This window comes from Sturnira hondurensis, unplaced genomic scaffold, assembly GCF_014824575.4.
Source record: "Sturnira hondurensis isolate 20B ecotype Veracruz unplaced genomic scaffold, ASM1482457v3 Scaffold0001872, whole genome shotgun sequence".
Classification (NCBI taxonomy): domain Eukaryota; kingdom Metazoa; phylum Chordata; class Mammalia; order Chiroptera; family Phyllostomidae; genus Sturnira; species Sturnira hondurensis.
Window position 1 is genome coordinate 26,762,012 of NW_028074503.1, and position 20,858 is coordinate 26,782,869.

A 20,858-nucleotide genomic window follows, 5' to 3' on the forward strand; every position below is an offset into this window, starting at 1 on the left:
CCATCTTTGAAGTGTCTGTGCCACACTTATTGCGCTGCACCCATTGCGCTGTTCCCGAAAGCCTTCTGAATCGTCCGAATAGTTTCCATGAAGGAATGTCAAGCTTAACCCAAAATTTGATGCAGATTCATTATTCTACTTGCTTGGTCCTTTTGAATGCGGTGGCCACTCAGTACACATACATGCTCCCTCAATGGCCCCTATAGCATGCTCATTCCAGTCCACTCTCTTTGACTGCCAGGGTACACCTCGTTGCATAAGCAAACCATCCTCATTATGTTAACAATGGCTGGAGTTTTTCCAGACATACATTATATATATGGATTCCAATCTTTCTGGAAACCATACAATCATTTTAAATGGTGTCAGAAGGAATGGTGAGGATTCAATTTTTTTTATTATTTTTATTATCCTTGGCTGTGAATTATTTCCCAGTTTGGATAAACAGAATATTTTTAAGCAACTGAGCTATATATGTCACCTATTACTTTTTTGAAAAAAATTCTAGTTGTCCTTGCAATCCTCGTGAACTCAGGGGTGAGTGTAAATAATAAAACTGAAAATGGATCCTGGAGCAATTATATGAATAATTCTGATAGTTTCATCAATTATTTGGGTAGTTTATATATTGATAGACATGTATTTGGTATATTAAAATTTGTCCGGGGAGTGAAGATGTTGCTTTAGAAAACTGAATACATATTATTTATTGCCTGCTAGTATATTGTGACTGAGTGAAGTGCTAGGAATACAAAGATTTATAAGATGCTGCCTTTCTTCATGCAGTTCAAAGTCTATTGGAATATTTATGTAAGACCTTCATCCCATATTTCAGCTATACCATAGAGTAAATGCTTAGAAAACTCATAGAAAAAATGTAATTTAGACACAGTCTGGTAACAATTTTAATTGTTCATGGCCACATTAAAGAAAAAAGGGAAAATTTATTGCTGAACATAAAATTAAAGACATCAATTCCTTTCCACACAAGGTAGAACATCTTGAGAGGAGAGAAAATATATATTTATTGCCGTCTTCATGATATCAGTAATTTGATGTTGCCATTAAATAAATGAAGCCAGGACTATATTTAAGAAGTGAGTTAGAACCACCAGTTATGTTTTGAAAGGATCATTTTTTACTTGCTTTGGCACTGTAAGGACAATTGAAATTTAAAATGTTTCCCCCAAACATTTTAATTCATATTATCCTGCTGTTTTTAACATGCACACAGAGTTCCTTCAAAAGTTGGAGAAGCAGAAAATACAGTATTGGTGGATGTCTTTTTGCCTTACTTCAATCAAATAAAAAAATCTATAGCTCTTTGAAATACTAAAGGTTAAAACAAATGTAATGCTTTAAAACTAAAAAATTAACATCTAAAATAAAAAAAATAACAATTAGGGACACGCATTTTCTAAAGAGTTGTTTGATTCACCACAGACAATTTCAAGGATTGGCAGTGTAGTAAGTAGCAGAATGCCTGTGTACCCACCAGCCAAAAGGCATCATAATATTTCCAAGGCTCAGGTTAAAACACTGTTATAAGAAAAATGCATGTTACATCTCATCTATAATTAATATTCTTAGTTGTCATTAAGAAAACAGGTGTGTACATCCCATGAGGTACCAGGCAGGCTTTGAAAGGAGAAGTGATCCATGGCACAGGGTAATAGGCCTGAAACCATTTGTTCAAGTACTTCATCATGAAGATGCAGTTTCCAACATATTGTAAGCATTAATGTTTTAAAGTTCGAGAATCAGAACTTTAAATGTATCACAGAACATAAACAGCATAGTAATTTGATACCACCAACCATTATAAATGTAGTAACAATTTTACATTTTCTTTGTAAACCTCAAAATGGTATTTTGAGTTTACTTCCACACAATTTTTTATAATGTAATATTTTTATATTTGAGTTTTATTGAGCACCTATCATATTTCTTTGCAATAATTACATATTTTTTCTTCTGATGCTAAGGCTTTATAATGTTATAAAAATCATCTGGATTGAGATTATTTCTATTGTGAGTATATAATTATTCTAAACAAATAAATGTATATATATTATGCATACTTTTTAACCCAAAAATGGAATGGAAATGCTTTTCTTAATGATATTGGTAGGAATGGAGATTATGATGTCTTGAATAAAGGAGGTATTCCAGACATTATTTCAAATTTTCGCTTTATCTTGTACCTTTTTTTTTCATCCAGGGGCAGTGAAGCCTAGTAAGATTCTGGACAGGTGAGGAGAAAGGAAAAAGAAATGTGGGAAAGAAGAGATGGTTGACATCTGAACTGCAGACACCCTAGGCAAGTCAGTTTTAGAAAAAAAGTACATATGAAACTTGATTCACATTATATTATCCAGGCCAGGGCACCCCCAGAGGATTTCCACATCCTTCCAGGAACCAGAGTGCTTCAGTGTTCTGGAGATTGTTTGCTGGAAGTGGTTGATATTTAACTATGTTAAATACAAGTACAAAATGATTCAGAAAAGAGAGAGGAACTGAAAAGGAGGAAAGTCTACCAAAGAAAAGCTTAACAATCATCACAGTTCTACCAGGTTTGCCCCTGAGTGCTACCGCCTTCTTGCGTGTTCATTCATTTTGTTCCCTTAACCAAGAAAGAAGCAAGTTCCTGGCAGTTCTTGAGAAAAGATTGGATGAGAGGAGCCCAAATGTAAAAAAAGAAAAATAAAACAAGGGGAAATTCTCCTCCTAGAGAAATACTCAAGGAAACCTTGTTTGAGAATCATTTATTAGATTTAATGTTTGCTGTGCTGGCCCTATTTTTTATTTTCAGCTAAAGAAATACCAGAGGGCTTCGAGCGAATCATCATTTATCTTATGTCTTGTCACAACCACACTTAATTATCTTTCCGTCAATTATTTTAAACCACTTTACCCTCCAGCCTTGTATATAAGTTGTGTTGGCATGGTTACCCAACACATTATTCCAAGTGTATTGATCCTATTGCTCTTCAAAGTAATAAATTCCTTTTCCAATAGCAGTCCAATCAAGGTTCAGAATTATAGACCATGATATCAGTTTCAGGGTATAGAAATTCATTACCATGATGAGTTTTTAGAAACTAATGGCTAATTTCTCTAAATGGCTGTTAAAGATTCAACAGAAAACATTAGAGAGAGAATATACAGGAGGCAGCTGAATTAATAGCAGACCAAAGAATGTCTTTTATAAACATATCAATTGTCAAGATAAGCATCTCCCAAAGCCCTGGACTAAATTCTACAGCAAACATCCTGCCAAGCAAGTGCTGAGCATGTATACCAAATAGCTGACTCTATCCTTGCCCTAAATTTGCCCCTAAAGTTGGGGCTTTCCCTTTTAAGAAAAAAATAAGTCTCAGAAGTCTATTTTCTGGAAGACATATGGAAGGTGAGGAGATACAACTATTGTCAGGATCAGATATAAGAGTAAGAAAAATAAATATGAAAAGAAGAAATGGTTCTATTCAAACGACATTGCACAGGAAATAAACGAAGGTTGGGAACAAAAGGTTGGCTTAACTAAACAGCACTGTCATTTCAGACAAGTCTTGTAGCTTCTGTGCATCTGAATTGTTTCACATAGACCAGTGGTTCTCCTCTGATAGCAGTTCTGCCCCGAAGGAAACATTTGGCAATGTCTGGAGGCATTTTTGTCATCACAGTCTGGGAGAGATGTTGCTACTGGCATCTGGTGGGTAGAGACCAGGTACACTGCTAAACATTTTTCAGGGCACAGGACAGCCTCCACCACAAAGAATTATGTCACTCAAATGTCCCTAGTGCTGAGACTGAGGCGCTATGGTAGGGAAGTGGAAGACGTTTAACCTGTGTAACTATATTGAGGGATTGTTTTGAAGATACAAGAGAACAGGATGGGAATGTGTTAGAATTCCATAAAATTACATAATTGATGTTGTTATTTTTTACTGTATTATTTACTCCCATTTCCCCTTAGAATTCTTTCCCTCTGACAAAGAACCCAAGGCCTTTATATTCTACTCTTTTTCTGCTGTGTCAGGCTCTTCCCTCCAGCTCCTTGCTCTGGTCTTTTCCTTCAGACCCGACCCTGCTTTCCTATTTCCCAAACTTCATCAAAATATGCATATTGAATGTCTAGATTCTCTGGATATTTTAGATAATTAAGTTGTCTGAGAAACTGCTTTGAACTGATGGCTCAAAGTAAAACTGTTGTTAATAGTTTAATATGTATCCAGATGAACCTTTTAAAAATTAAACATGAACAGAATTTAGATTTCATTTTTGCAGTGTTGCAGCGACTTGCCAAATGTGGGTGGTAGATTCGTAGGGTTCTGGAGACGCATCACAATGGAAACAATGAGGAGGCAGGGGAAGAAGTGGAACAGACTTCTTTATAAGTCCTCCACCTCTTTCTAATTCAAATTACTGAATTTTTATTTATTTGACACATCCTAGTCTTTTGTAAGCTTTAATTTGACAAAAGACTTTCACTAAGTAACTAGCGCAAAAAGCCAATAATTTCACCTGTTTCTTTTTTATACAGAAAGAACCTGAGACCCCAGGAACCTTGGAAGTGAGAAATATAATAAATCACAGAAGCAGGTTTTCTGACTCCTGGTCCAGTGACCTTTCCAATCTGCTATGTTGGTTCATAGGTAATGACTGCATTGGAACAAGAGGCGTTCTTGGCCTGATGCAAAAGAGTGAGTCAGGTGAGACTTAAGGGCTTTGAACAGAAATGGGAAAGGCATTTTCTAGAAGAGTCTTTTAGCACCTGCAAATGATATGCAGCCCATGTTCACAGACTCTGCCAACACTCATCAGCTCAGGAAGGAATAAACCAACTCCCCACTTTTTCCTTCTCTGCAGCTCATTCTGCTTAGTGAGAAAGGAGTAAATGGGTACAGTAAGACCACCCATGCTTGTCTTCATCATATGTCCCCAAGCTATTCTGATCATAAAAATCACCTAGGAGAGCCTGTTGTAGAGACAGACACTAGGTTCTAAGCCTCAGAATAGAATCTGAGTCAAAATCTCCAAGGCTCTGGCTTGGTTATCTGTATTTTGGTTCATTCACTAGTATAACACAATCAGGTGAAAAACTGATGTTTTAAAATTGGGAGCAGTAAATAGCTGATTTCACCTGTCTTTTATTGATATCATCATTGGATCCATTTGTATTGTTGGCCATGTTATGCATTGCCCAAAAAGGACATGTCTCACCCTGCAGAAATGTCCATGAAGCCGTGCACAGGTTTTTCCCCACAGCTGGCTCAGCCCCAGCTGGAGCCTCAGGCCATTTGGACTACGGTACATGCCACCCTTCCTTTTGGCATGCCTCCTACAGATCTTAAGACCAATGACCACAAATGTGGAGCATCTATATGGCACTTTTTATTTGCACAGTGTTTTACATTCATTGTTATTGGGTATTTCTCAAAAAAAACTCTCCAAGGTACATTAGTATCCTCAAGCTTAGATGATGGTCGAAGAAACAGAGCCACATGGAGAGCCTGGGTCACACCACAGTGACAAGACTGATTCTGTCTCCAGGCTCCTCCTGTTTCCATCTAATCTACTTGACATTGCTTGGCTGGGCAGCTTCCATTTGCCTATCCAGACCAACACTCCTCTGCCCAGGGAGGCTGACCTATGTCACCAATCCCACCCTCCTCCATCGTACGTTGGAGTTTGGCTGCAGAGCACTGGAGAGAAATCCAAGGGAGGGAAGAGCTGATGGTGGGAGCATTTATTTTCCCAGCTCTCTTTCTGAGGGGTCACATGAGAAGAGTTGCAAGCCTGGGCAAAAAGGCATTGCTCCTTTCAAGGTCATGGCTCTCCTTAGGATGGCCCCTTCCCTCACCCTGCAGGCCTAGGAGTGGTAATGACTCTTCCCTCATGTAGTCCCTGGATGCTGCATTATTCCTTTTTCCTTCATAAGGTGTTACAAAATATGTTATGTTCATATAAACATTTGTCAACAGCTCCTTGTTAAACATTCCTCAAACTACCTGAAGTATGTCATTTATTTATTTTTTAACATACATCTCTATACAGGGTATATCTATGTTACCAAGACCCTACTGACTCAATAATCAAATGTCTACCTGAGGCTACCATAAATTTGCAAATATAGTTCATTTTAAGCAAATCTGATATATGCAAATTCAAACTTATCAAATGATTGAAACGTTAAGAAAAAATTAATACGTTCTTTTTAGAATTTCATGAAGGCTATGATGCTTTCATCCCAAGGCTCATGTGTATACCACCCCTACCCCCCCCCACCCCCTGCACACACACACTTTTACTTAGCAATGGTTTCACAGACTTCCAGAAGTCAATGTGAAGCCCAGGTTATGGACACAAACTTGAGAGATAGACTTGAACTCAACATCCTTATTTTATGCATGAAGGGACACCTGTCTCAGATGAAATGAATAGTTACTAGTAGAAATGTGGCTAGAAGTCAGACCTGCTTCTGGATTCTCAGTCTAATGTTTTTACTCCCACAGTAAACATAAATGTTAAATTGAGATTAGTTACGCAAAACTCTCTCTATATTTTTTAAATCACTCAGGGATTGATGTGAGTATCACACTCCTCAGGTACATTTACCTTTAAAGATATTACTCTTAATAGAACAAGCTAATTAATTCATAAAGGAAGGTACACTTGTAAGCATTCTCTTTCACAAAAAAATAGATAAGAGCTTGGAAGTGAGAGTATAAAAAGAAAATCCAAGGACCTCAGAAATCCAATTATTATTACTACATTTTTACAAGTTTTATGCAAACTCATTTGGAGGCAAAATCTGACCTGAATTGACTTGAAGCTACTTATAAGTTATTTTTATCCTATTTAGCATAAATGAGCATAATTTTTTCTGCAAAGATATTATTTTGATTACTGGGTATTACTTCAGACCCTACTGGTGATATTTTAATATACATGGCTTACATATTGTATTGCCTTTTAAAAAATAGACTTTACCTGTTTATAGCAGTTTCAGGTTCACAGCAAAATTAAAAAGAAGGTACAAAGATTTCCCACATAGTCCCTGCCCCCACACCTGCCCAGCCTTCCCCAGTATGAACATCTGGCACCAGCATAGTGGGGTACAATTGTTACCATAAATGAACTTACACTGACCCACCGTTATTGCCCAAAGTCCACAGTTTCATAGGGCTCACTCTTGTTATTGCACAGTCTACAGTTTTGAACAGGTGTATAATGACCAGTATCCCATGAGAGTATCATACAGAGAAGTTTCACTACCTTAAAATGCTCCGTGCTCTTCCTCCTCATTTTTTACCTGTTTTTAAAAAAAAATAAATTATGCAAAACATCAAGTTCCAAGGTTTTAAGTAAGATAAGGTAGACCTGTATTTCCATGGACACAGAACTAGAAGTCTCTGGAAAGGGAAGGGGAAAGTGCTCCTGGTTAGCTAACTTCAGGAAAGAAACGTTGTCAGTAGGAGCTGGGTTAGGGGCTTTGGAAAGCCTCTCATGTATCAGCTCTTCATTCTTAATGCCTGAAATTCAACACTTTTAAGTCATTCTCTAATTTCTTTTCATTTTGCCTGCTATTAAGTAAACCTGATGTGCCATAGAAAGGGAGCATTGGGACCCCATAGATCTTTTGCACCCTAGTGTAGGTTTTGAAAAAGAGACGAGTTCAGAAGTAAATCCACTACCTAACGGAACAGAGGAAGCACTCGTGTGGAGGACAGAAACTAGGAACTGTGTTAGAGGGGAGGCCAGCTCATCCTGCCACTTGAGGGTCAACAGATCGGCCCCAGGAAATCAAAACAATACCTACTCAACCTGGTTCTGATCAGAATTGTACATATAAAAACATATAACACATATAACTATAGTGGTATTATAATATTTATTAAATTATATAAACATATAAAAACCAATATTATATTTAAAGAAACAACATATTCACAGGTGAACCCTTGAGGTGGGAAGCAGCACCCCTAGACCCCCATAAAATAAGGATAATGACCCATAAACTCAAGGAAGTCAGGCAACTAAGTTGGCAGAAAGAGACAAGGACTGAAAGTTACCTGTTACTGCAACCTAATTTCAAAAATAAACCTCCTGTACTCCTGGATAACACACCCTAAAACCCTCTGAAAATAAAAATCTATAAATAATAAAAATGAAGAAGAAAGGGCCAGAGATGAGGAGTCCACAGTACATTTCTTTGGCCTTTTCTTGTCCGGACAGTTTGGTCAACACCCTAGAGAAATCTGCAGTGGCGAAGGAAGGTTCAAAGGGGAAGACTCGAGTCTCTTCCCCTTTGTCTTTCCTGGGGCACTCCCTCCCAGCCGAATGATTTCCGATGGCAGAAACCCTGAGCGCCAAATGCTCTTCTCTCCGCCCGGCCCCTGTGACCCTCTATCCATTGCCTCCTCCTTCCTGCCCACCAGCGAGTCCTGATCTCAAGAATTCTCACCCGCCTGTGCGCCACCTCTGAACACCCTTATTGCCAAACAAAAGTCCAGGTCCTTAGGTGCAGTTCTGATTAAGGAGACTCACACTAACATAGAGTGATCGTTATTGGCATTTCCAATGAAGAGCTTGCTAATCAAAATGGATTTCTCAATTAGAAGTGCAGGAAAAGTTTTAAGCAAGAGTGTTTTCAGACACTTAGTCATCTCAAGCCTCTTTCTACACTTCTTCAACTTTTCACCAATAGAGTGTGTCCCCAGGAACACATACAAAAACAATTTGATGAACAAAAATACCCCTTGAATAACCTCCTGAATATAGTTTCACTAAAAAACCGTATGTATGGAGGTCCTTGAAAGGAGATATTACTTTATAAATTTTGGCCACTATGGGACACAGAGAAGGGTAAACCAATCTAGTGGAAGGGATGATGAGACTTCCTGGAGAAAGCAATACCTTGTTGGGAACCGCCCTGCCTGGTTTCAGAAGCTGTAACCCACCATGGCTAAGGCTGAGTGAGTGACCTTAGGACCATACGCCACAAAGGAGATAAAGCTTATCTCCCTGGTAGGGGCATTGCTTCTGCTCCTTTTTCTTCACCCTGACTGGCCCCCAATGCTTGATCAGTTAGCCAACGACAGGTAAGATTCCCCAAGGGGGGGAAACGACCTAAGACAGGCATGATCACATAGAGGCCCCAGGGAAGGACTTGGGGGCTATGGAGAAAGGAGGTGATGGACCCTTGCCCCTCAGCTTTGACAAAGCCTGAGTCCTCATTCCGTCTGCAAGAAGTCTCCTAATCTCTTGGCTGCCTTACTTCCCCGTGGGACTTAAGCCTGAAACAATGACAGAGGGCAGTGCAGCCCTCTGTCAGGTTTCAGGCAGGTTTCCTAGGGCAATCAGGCCTAAGAAAGAATATATAAAATCTTGTGAAACCTGCTTTGTTTAGAATGCTCTCAATAAATGATAAGGATCCAAGCAAGAAGTGAGTTTGTTCCCCAAAGTTTTATGGCCTGTTAGCTATCTGACCCGGACTCAAAATAGGCCCTCAGAGTTCTTGGTAGGTTATCTATTGTTTGATCCTTGGTTTCTGATAATGATTAATAAGCTTCACCTGTATTTTTGTGCAAAACAAACCCAATAAAAGTCCATTGAGGAAAAGGCTCTTGGCCCTTCTCCTTTGAGAGATCAGCCACCTTTCCTCCCCAGGCAGATCATGTCTTGGTAGACTTATTCTCATCCATGGTGGCTGGGGGGCGGGAGGCCCTGTAGGCGGAGCCCCACAACAATACCTGAGTTACATCTTAAAAACTGACATTAGAGGAAGGGAACAAAACCAGAGTCAGTGCAGCCAGTTAGGAAGCAGCAAAAAGTCCAGGCTAAAAGTGAGGGTTGAAACCAGGGCAGTGGTTGTATGGATGGAGAGAGATAATCAGCAGGGCATGTAATGACTGACTGTGGGAGAAAAGAAATCAAGCTGCAGTGGCCAGATGGTAGTACTTGAACAAGTTACAAGTTGCTTACCCCCTCTGGGCTTCAGTTTTCCTCATCCACAAAATGGAGACAATACCACCCACGTAACAAGATTACTCTAAATATTAAATCAATTTCAACAGTCCTGGAAGGGATCCCTAGATGGCAGCTCACCCAAGAGGCTCAGCATCAGTGACTTGCCCAATGTCACGCTACACGCTTAAAAGGAGAGCCGTGAATTTAGCTGCGTTTAAGTAGCAGTGATGTGCAGAACACAGCAAAGGCTACCTCTGAAGACCATTCAAGTGACCATGCCCTAGCATTTTAGAGGTCTTTTGCATATTAAAAGGAACTAAGCTGAAAAGTGAAAACCAGAAAACATAACATTGATTTTTAAAGACCTGTCAATCTTGCAAAAGCACTTAAGCCACAATTTTAGGAAAACAAGTAACTCATTCAGCAGGGACCCAACCAAAAGCAATGCCATTATCTTGATCCGTATTGTGAGCAGGAAATTGAGGCAAGTCAGGAAGGGCTAAATATGAAAAGTTCCTGCAAAAAAAGAGTTCAGAACCAGCTCATTCAAGATATGAGAATAGCCTCATATTTTAATTCTCTTTGAAATGATTCCATTTTTAAACCTGTATATAAATGCAATTGAATCCAAACAGTATACTTTCTAATTTTACAGTTTTGAAGAAAAATCTTTTTTCTCTGCTAAGTTCAACAAATCTTTTTTGTCATTGCAGTCTATATTTCTTACAATATTCCTTCTTATCTCATAATACAGCGAGAGTCCTATAGCACTAAAAGGAAATAGATTTCCTAGAAGTATCCACTTATTTACTCCAAGTAGGTAGCAATCAAAAAATGCCCAAGGACAAGTTCCTTTGAATTGTTGGGTTCTGATGGGGTTCTTACTGAAAGTCATAAGTCAAAAATTTCATATAAAGAAAAAACACTGAATTGCATTTTGTGTCTCATATTTTCTTCCATAGATGAGCAAATGAGCAGAGTTTCTGCTCTACTCTTCCCCAACAGCTAAATGAAACCAAATATCACATAGACAGGTATAGTGTGTCAGCACCACCTGAAATGAGTTATACATAATTTCCTACTGAATGAAAAGAGCTAAGAAAACATGTTTCATTCACTGTATAAAATTTATAATGTCTTTCATTTTGTTGAAGTTCCAAAATTTTTTTCAACTTGCAATATATCTACAAGAGCAATCTTATGCTCCATCAGCTCAATCAAAATGTATCAGTTGTTTTATACACACTGATGACTCTTGAAGCATCAGACCTAAGACATATTAACGGGCCAGACGAGACTAGAGAGAGGAACAAGTTGCAGCTGGCCTAAGTGAATATGGTCAACAGAGAATCAAGCTTTTGAGATCTAAAGTGGCAGCTCAGATATGTTCCTTGAGTTGATTTTTTGGCTGTTGTTTTTAGGATTCCATTTTCAAGTCTATTATGGCAACCAATCAAAAATATGTCTTAGAGAGCACATCTTGATTCTGTCAATTCAGTGAGCCAAAGTTTGATGACCAAGATATTAAGATATAATTCTGGAATCATGCTATCTGAATTGGTCAAAATCATGCCCGCCTTCCCCTCCCAGGTGGTCGTGATAAGGGCAAGTGTCTTGAAAAAGACTCATTTTCAGAATTATTGCCACTAGGATTAGGCCTGCTCAGAGGGCATATTGAAATCTTGATTACGAATCAAGGACGGCCTTCCTCAATTATTTCTATCTTTTGAAGTGGGACTTTTTGAATGGAAATAAGAATATTGAGAAAGACAGGAATACATGTAAGAATGAAAAACAAACACATAATAACATTTCTTTAAGCTCTAATAAGGAATTCAGAAAGTGTGTTTTTATAATCTATCACTGAGGGAGAATGTAAGAAATAGGACAACAAGTTCTATTGAAAACATCATTTTAAGCACTACTTGCCTTTTCTTCACCGTTCATTTAAACATAATGTTTCTAGGCGCTCCTCATATTTTTTATTTGAATAGATGGAAGATAACCTCATCACTAAACAACTACCTTTCCAATATATTTTATAAACAATCACAAATTTGGTTATAACAGATGTTTGATCCCACAGAAGCTGAACTAAAAAATGCTCTTCCTTTTCCTAAATGACCCATTACATTATGGGTTTGGGGAACACGTGACCATACGTGTGGATGCAGGATAAAAGCTCACGATCCCATGATGGATGCACTGATCTGACATTACAATTCTGAATCCTGGGATGTAGAATTAAATAAACTATTACCTTTGTTTTTCTGGGGGGTGCTTTACCTGCCAAAACATAGATCTCCAAAGCATACAGATTGAATGTCTACAAATACAGTTTAGGATAAATCTTGAGTAAATGATTTATTAATATAAAATGAAAAACAAGATATTTTGAACTAAGAATGTAGTTCAAGAATGTATATAAAAACACAGGAAAAATATAATAGACTTCTAATATTGGAGTTAATTGGTTAAATACATATAAACATAAAACAAAACTTACATTTTTTATTGTTATGCAACTATATGAGCAAATTCAAAACAAATTTATAAATTAATAATGAACCAATAAAGCTAAAAATACTAATAAAAATCAAATAAATGACAGTCATGTCATGTTACATACAATGCTTTATTATTATACCTATATCACCATGTGCAATGTGACTACTGTACTGAATGAGAATTTGTATAGAATAATTGGACTTTTCTATTCTATGTTGTACCATTTGCTACCTCATTTTAAAAAATATTTCCCACTCAAGTTATTATAAAACCTTTTTCATATGCAGCTCACTTAGTGAATCATTAAATATTACTAGATGTACCTCTGTAATTTTTTTACTAGCAAATGATGACAAATTAACCAATTAAAAGTTTTATGATCATAAATACAAATAAAAATATGGACTTATTAAAATCATGTGGCTCTCCTCTATTTTAGGATGGTTTTCCATATGATTCTATATATGCTTATATTAGGAGTTTTAGTATTGGCCTAAAATTTAAAATGCAAATACTGTCTTGAAGAACTCAGGGATCTTTAAGAATAAGCTAAGGAAAGTATATGACTGCTTTACTTAAGTTTCTACTTAAGTATTATTATTTTCTTATTCAGATTAGTCTGACTTTTTCTACATTTCCCTTTCACTATTGTGGATACTATGCAATCAATTTTTTTCTTCCTTTCTCATTGTTGGCCATTAGATCTTAGGCTGTTATCAGAATTTGTTCGGTAGTGGTGGCTCTATAAATAGGGAGAAATGAAATCTATGTTCTCTAGGGGGCCAGTAGTATAGAAAAAGTATTCTGCTAAATGACCTAGAAAAAGTCTTGCTAATATCATACCCCTAATTATTGCTCAGTTTCAAGGTGTTCAGGATATGGCTTGTTACCTTGTTTTTTTCTAGACACTTAGAGCCCAGAAAACTCATGGAGATGTCCAATGTCAATCTTCTTCCAGAGATCCTGTTATACGTGGATCAAGCTCTCCTAGGATCTAACCACTTTCGGTCCCAGCTTGGGGATCCTGACAGAAGGATGCAGATGTCCAGCCAGCATTCACAAGAGAAGACTGTGAGCCAGGTCTTCAGGCTGGGACTTCTCTCAAGAACCCAAGTTCCCACCAGAACCCAAACACCCATAGATCCCAGAAGATATCTTCCCCCAAAGAAACAATGGATCAGAATTGGATGGGAGAAAAAGAGAGAAAAATCCTTGCATTCTTCTTTCCCTAACCACTTTCTAAGATCTGAAAAATTACTCGTAGGATGAAATACATGGTGGGGCAAATGTAGGTTTACAGTTGTTCGTATGGAAAATACCTAATATAATAATTAAATTAAATAATAATACAAGAATAAACTCTATGTTTTTTATACTCACAACTGTAAACTTACATTTGCCCCACCTGGTATCTCCTAGTCACATTAAGCTCTAACAGTGAACCTGATTGTCTCCTACCCTCATAATACAATACATGATACAAATCAAAATGATCATTTTCTTGGTTAAATCAAGTTTTAATTGATAGGTACCAGAACAAATTGTTTATTCTCATTTTATCTTCTTTCCTATTAATTACACCTTATAATTCAAAGAAAAATAACAAAAGCATGAACTCCGGGGCATTTTTTGTATCTTAGTCTAATTATCTCCCCATGTGTTGCTGAAACCTGAAAATTAATTTTTTCTTGGTTGGTCGATTCTATAGTTTAATTTTCTTTGTTCCCTCAACTGCTTTCTGAAATTATTATTCTTGTTGTAACATATCTCATAATTTGAACTATCATTTAGTTTGTTTCTAAACCTCAACCACTAATAAGTTATTAATGTGTAAATACATTAATACTAATATATTATTAAAGTATTAGTGAGAATAATTTATTTATTATTCATGAGAGTGATCTGAGTTCAAGAACCAACTCTTCCCAGCTGGTGACCTTGGGCTGATCAGTTAAGCTCTCTGATTCCAGCAAGTTTGGGCAGAAGTACATTAACTTCTGTAATCTTCATATAAACCTGTGTTCACCTATGTCTACAGAATATGGAAGAAAGGGAATTTTCTATAATCAGAAGGAGAGAGATTTGAAAAAATTTTAAATAAGAATTCTGAGAGATACTTATAATCTGGCAGTTTGGGAAACATTGAGAATATATGATCCTCAATTATTATCTCTTTTTTTTTTTTTTTCAGAAAGAAAGGTTGGTGGAGCAATCAGAACAGAAACTTTGAAGGCAGACAGAGGTGGAATCCTTATTCCCCCACTTCCCTGCTGATTAGCTTCTGAGTCTAATAAATAGTGCTAATTCCTACTTTAAAAAGTGCCCCAACTTTATGGCTTTCTCATTTCTCCCTGGCAACTCCTGTTTATTCATTTCCAGTTTCCCTCTAACTTTACCTAAAAATGCTATTGCTTCTCATATATTAGTTATGGCTTTTTTGTACTTCTCTATATATTGCCGCAGATAAACTCATCCTTTTATAACATTGTGAAATGCTAGCTCTGTGCTTTTATTTCCTAAAAGCACAGCCTTTAGGAAAGGCTTTTCTTAGCTCAGCCTTCTGATATCTGACATGCAGATTCATAGGCAACTGTCTATTAGTTATTCCACTGAAAGAGCTCAGAGATATGTCAAATTTGACATAAGTTTTTGAAATAGAATCCTCAGTTTTTATTTAGTCCACCCTATTATGTATACAAACAAACACATGCACACACAGAGACATGCACACATTCCTCCCCAGTCTGCTCCATGTGAGCACACGGCGTCATCGTCTTCTGCCTAAATGCGTAAGTCAGAACCAGTTACTCTTGGCCCATCTGATTGCCTCACTTTAGCCTTTCACATCCAATTAATCCACCACCAAAATACATCTTAAATCTGTCTTATTCTCTTCATTTTATAGCCATCACCTTAGACCTAGTCACCACCAACACATTTTTTTCTGATCTATCAAAATAGGCTCCTAACCAGTCTCCTGTTTTCATTCTTCTTGTCTCCATTCTCCACAGCTACCAAAGTGAACTTTATGTATAAAAAGGAATCATTTAACTTCCTTGCTTAAAGCCCACCTATAGCTTCCCATTGTGCAGGCCAAACAATTCAAATTCTATATCCCCCGAGACCCAGAAATAAGTAGTCTGACTGCTTCTTACTTCTTCAATCCCACATTCTGTATTCTCCCCTGTGCTGTATCTATCCTGGTTTTATTTCCATTGTCTTAGAAAACAAGATCATTTCTCAGGGATTTTGAGCTTTTGTATCACCCTCTTTTTGCTTGGCTGGATTCTTCATCTCCTCTAGGTCATAGGTAAGATATTACCTTCTCAGAAATATCTCTAACCTTCAATCTAAAGTGGACACCCTACACAGCAGTATTCCTTTCCACCCACAGCACTTGTCACAATTTGTAATTATATATATTATATATTCATACATTGATTCACTTCTGTTTTCCATCTCCCCACTTTGTCTATATATTTTATCAATATATACCCAGTGCTTGCAACCGCCTGGCATGTTAGGGGTTCTCCCAGTATAAATATTTAATGTGTGAATGAATCCAATACATAGTAGACGTGGTTCCTCTTCTGCCCCACCTCGAGTTTAGTAGAGTGGTGAACTGTAAAGAATACAAAATCTGGACTCAAATTCTGACTTCATCACTTTTAATCTATACAACTACTTTAAAATACAGTGCATGAATAGATATGAGGCATTGAAAAGCCAACACATCGGGAGATAACAGCCAAAGAAAAGATATCTCATTACTCTTCATTCCCAAGTGAAGTGCATAACGTGCCCCATGGAGCTGTGGTCAGAAGCTCAAGGGTTGCTTAGGAGACAGAGGAAGAGGGGGAAGCTTTGGGCAGGAGCCTTTATTGTGCTTTCTTCAGTAAGGAATGGGGGTGGTGGGGTAAGTAGGGTTAGGATTAAATGCTGTCAGCAGGCCCTGGGGCATAGGAGCTTTCCTTTATTCTGGTACCTGGCCCTGGGTAGCTCAAGTGGGAGAGCCTGATGGAGGTGACGATGGGAGTGTGGGCTCTAGATGGGTGGGTTTGTGTTTGAAGACAGAGTCACACATGAGTTGTTTACTACCCCTAGGAACTTCCTCTCCCTGGAAGGGGCGGCCTTTCCGGAGCAGCAAGGACCCTGATGTCAAAGCATCAGAAATACCGAAAACAGAGCACATGGTTAATCCACCTTCTTTGATGGGTAAGCCCTCGACATCACTGAATCTCAGATTGCACATCTGAGCAGCAGATAAAATAATATCCCCTTCTCCACCTCAGAATCCCCAGACAACAGATGTGATGGCACGTTGGAAACACTACACTCACTTATGAAGACACTTTATTCTTTCGAAAAGAACAGCATTTCGAAAAGAACAATCAAGGGGGCTGCATTCTCTTCCCCTGGAGTTGACTTATTTGTAGTCACATTCGCCCCACTCTCCCCACCCTCTTCGTGAGACTGAGGATCTGTTCATGGGAGACAGTGGACTAGGGCAGGAGAGAGGTCAGTCTGAGGCCAAAGAGGGGAGTGGTGCTAAACAGGCCTGGCCTCAGTAGCATCATCCTTTAAACATCTGAGCTAAGCAGTCACTGTCACGGCTCTAGAACATGACAGGCAGCTCCAAACTCTATATCTTAGTAGCTATTTAAAAGCATGTCTTATGTGATCCATTAAAACATTAAAGGAAGAAAGTGCAAGATCAAATAAAGCAAATAGAAATATTAGTAGGAGGATCTTCTAATTATTTGAAGCAATAGAATATTCACATTAAAAGGAAATTTAGAAACTTGATAAAGTTATACATCTTTATGTAAAATTGAGTGGAAAAAGATACCTCCAATTCATCAGCCCCTCTCACTCTCCTCTACATGAAGTTCAGGTTGCATGGTAATCGCAAATTTGAAAGTTTGGTCTTGGGAAATGGGTAGATTTCTGTCAGACCACTTCTATTCTTTCTATAGAGTAGGAATGGCTTTCAGATCCTGAGAGAGTAGTGGGAAGACAGAGAAGGAGAACTTTGAGGGGAGAGGAAAAGTCTAAAATGGGCACGTGGGTGGACAAGGAATGAGTGATGAATGGTCTTATAGAGGATCTGCTGTGTTGTGTCACTAATATCCTTGGACATGCCTAACTTCCTTCTCCCCTCCAACCCCAGGGGGGTTCAACTCTCTACCCTGAACAGCTGAACTTTGATAAAGTTTACACGATGTAATATTAGAACTTCTGAAAGGAAATAGCATCCTTCATAGAAGCAATCACATTACCTAGCACTCCTATTATGTGTGGCCAACTCATTCTCTGCCACAAAACGTCTCATATGTCTATTGCAAATCTTGTCCTCTTCTTAAAATTCTCTTTCTACTACCCATGCCATAGGTCAATTTGAAAGAAAGAAGAGAAGCCCTCAGCTAGAAGCAGATCCATTTCCCTGAGACCAATCATACGACACCGGTTCGTGTGCATCCATCCTGTTCTCTCTTCTTTTTTGAAAAGTGAGACCATGCTCCTGCCCAAGGTCCATCTAGTTCCTTCTCAGAAACATCCACTGTTACTCATACAATTCAACTTCTCACTGTTATTAAATGCTCTCAATCTGACCTAAATAAATAAATAAAATAAATAAATAAATAATCTCTCAACATTTCAAAGCTATTTATTAATACAGTCTCTTCTCACAGCCCATTTTTCAACATATTCGTCTATATGTTTCAATGTCTCATTTTCCCATGCCCTATCCAATGATTTTCATTCTGCCTCTGTGCTTACTTATCTCTCCAGTGCTGGTCTTCCAAGGGTCACCAATGATCTCCATGTCACTAAAGCCTATGGGTTTTTCCTAATCTTCATCATATCTCACTTATAATCAATATTCAAATTTCTTGAGCACTCCCTTGTAAATAAAATCATCTTTGGTGGGATTCATTAATAAATACTCTCCAGATTTTTTCCCTACCTATTTTTGCCAAATCTTCAAGTTTGTCCTCTTCAGCCTAGGCCAGTAAATACCACAGTTCTTCAAGACAGACTTGAGTTCTCATATCTTCTCACCCAACACTCTGTCCAAGGAAAATCTCAGTTGTGGCTGTAGCTTTGTTTGCGGCTCATTTTCTGAAGACTCACAAATGCCTGTTTTCATCCTAACCTTCTTTTCTTAGCTACAGACCTGCATATCCAAATGCCCACTTGATTCTTTTTAAATAATCCACGGAAATGTCAAAGTAGACGAAGTCAACATCAAATCACCTGGTCTGCTTCCCTAAACCTATCTTCTTGTTTCCCATCATTGTCAATGGCTCACCATTAATTCAGTCACTGGAAATGGAAATGGATGAGTCCTCATTGGTTTCTCTCACATCCTTCCTCACAGAACCCTGTAGTTTTGTGTCCTATATATTTCTTTAATCTACCCATACCTTTCCATCTTTCCATGGTCATACTGGTCTAAGCTACCACCATCTTCGACATGGCTTTCTATAGCACACTCACTCATCTCTTTGCATCTACTCAGCTTCTCCAAGTCGCACAGCACAATCACCACCTTCATTTCCTGGTTAAAACTCTTGGGTGGCTGTCCACTGCATTCAGAGGGAGGCAGGATTGCTTAACATGGCTGATGAGCTGCCTGCACGAACTGCCCCATCACTGTTTCTCCCTGCCCTTTCTGGTCTTGCCCACAGGTCACTGCACTCTCTCAACTAGTCTCTGGCTTACCTCTAGGCCACGAGCTCACCAAGCCCTCTCACAATTGGGGTTTTGAATATACTAGTCCCTTTTCCTACTTTGCTGAAGTAACTCCTGCTTATCCTTCAAATCTCAGCTCAAATATGACTTTTTAGAGGAACTTTTCATGACCATTTTGACTGAGTAAAATCACTACCAATGTTATTACAGAAGTTATAGCACTACTTCTCCTCAACAGCATGTCTTTTGGAAACTTTATTTGCGTAAAGTCTCTTTTCCCCATTATAGTATAAGTCTCACATGGGCAGCAATCATATCAGTTTTTATTTTGTCACTATCATTGAATGCAGTGTTACAGCATTTAGCATAGTTTCTGACATTCCTGCATTTATTGAACAAATATTCTTATTAGTTATATTATAAATGAATATGCATAAGTAGTAAATATACTATAAATGAATATACATATTTGTATATACAGATATATATATCCATATATACACATACACATCTACATTAATATACTATTTACAATAACTCTAGGACCTAGAGTGCCTTGTCTGAGGTCTTATAGCTAATATCAAGGCCCTGTTTCCATAGGTTCTGTTTTGATTGGGTTGAAGTTCAACCTGAGCATTTACAGGTTTATAAATCTACTCAGGTAATTCTTACATGTAGTCATTGTGATGAACATTTGCTAGGATGACAAAACTAGACTGAGTGGAGAGAGTGTAATGAAATAATGATGAGGATGAAAACAAAATGTTGAAAATAAGAAATTAAGGTAAAGAGTGGAAGTTGAGGCTGTTGGCCTATGATTTCCTCTTTTATTTCTTTTCTCATCAGTTCTTGCTGTTGTCTTTTCTTTCCTGGTGTGAGTCACCCACCACTTTCAGGTCCTCTTCCCTAGAACCTATAAATGTCACCTAACAAGGGAAAAGACTCATTGCAGATGGAATTGAAGTAAGGAGCTTGGTAGGGAGATTCTCCTGAATTATCCAGATGGGCCCTAAATCCAATCACTAGTGTACTTAAAATACAGAGAAGATTTGACACAAACATAAAAGAAGGCCAGGTGAAGTTGGAGCAGAGATTGAAATGATGAGACACAAGCCAAGGAATGCCAGCAGCCACCAGAAGACAAAAGGGAAGGAGCAGATTCTCCACTGGAGCCTATAGAGGAAGGGCGGCCCTCCTGACATGTCAAACTGATTTAGAACTTCTGACCTCAGAATCACTAAAGAACACATGTCTGTTGTTTTAACTCACCAAGGGTGTGGTAATTTGCTACAGCAGCCACATCAAGCTAATACACATGGACTGTGATCGTATGACTTTACTTTCCACCTGTAACAAATTTTCCTAAAGCCAAATATTCTCAGGTAGTACGAGTACAGTAGCAGTAAGGGGGGTTCCCTATCTCGGCCATCTTCTGCTCTTTTCAGACTCCAGCCTCTCAAACTTCATCCCAAGTAGTCCCAGGAATCTCTGGTGTGTCTCGCAAATGCCCTGAGACTTGGCTGCCCAGTTCCTACATGATTTGTCACGGCATACCTTTCACGGTCCGTATCACTGTGGCAATGTCCCTGGCCCCTGGTCCCTCCGCACGCACCTCCGAAGGGGGCCACAATCATTGCTGAGAACTATCTGTATGAAGGAAACTAGACGAAATCAAACCCATT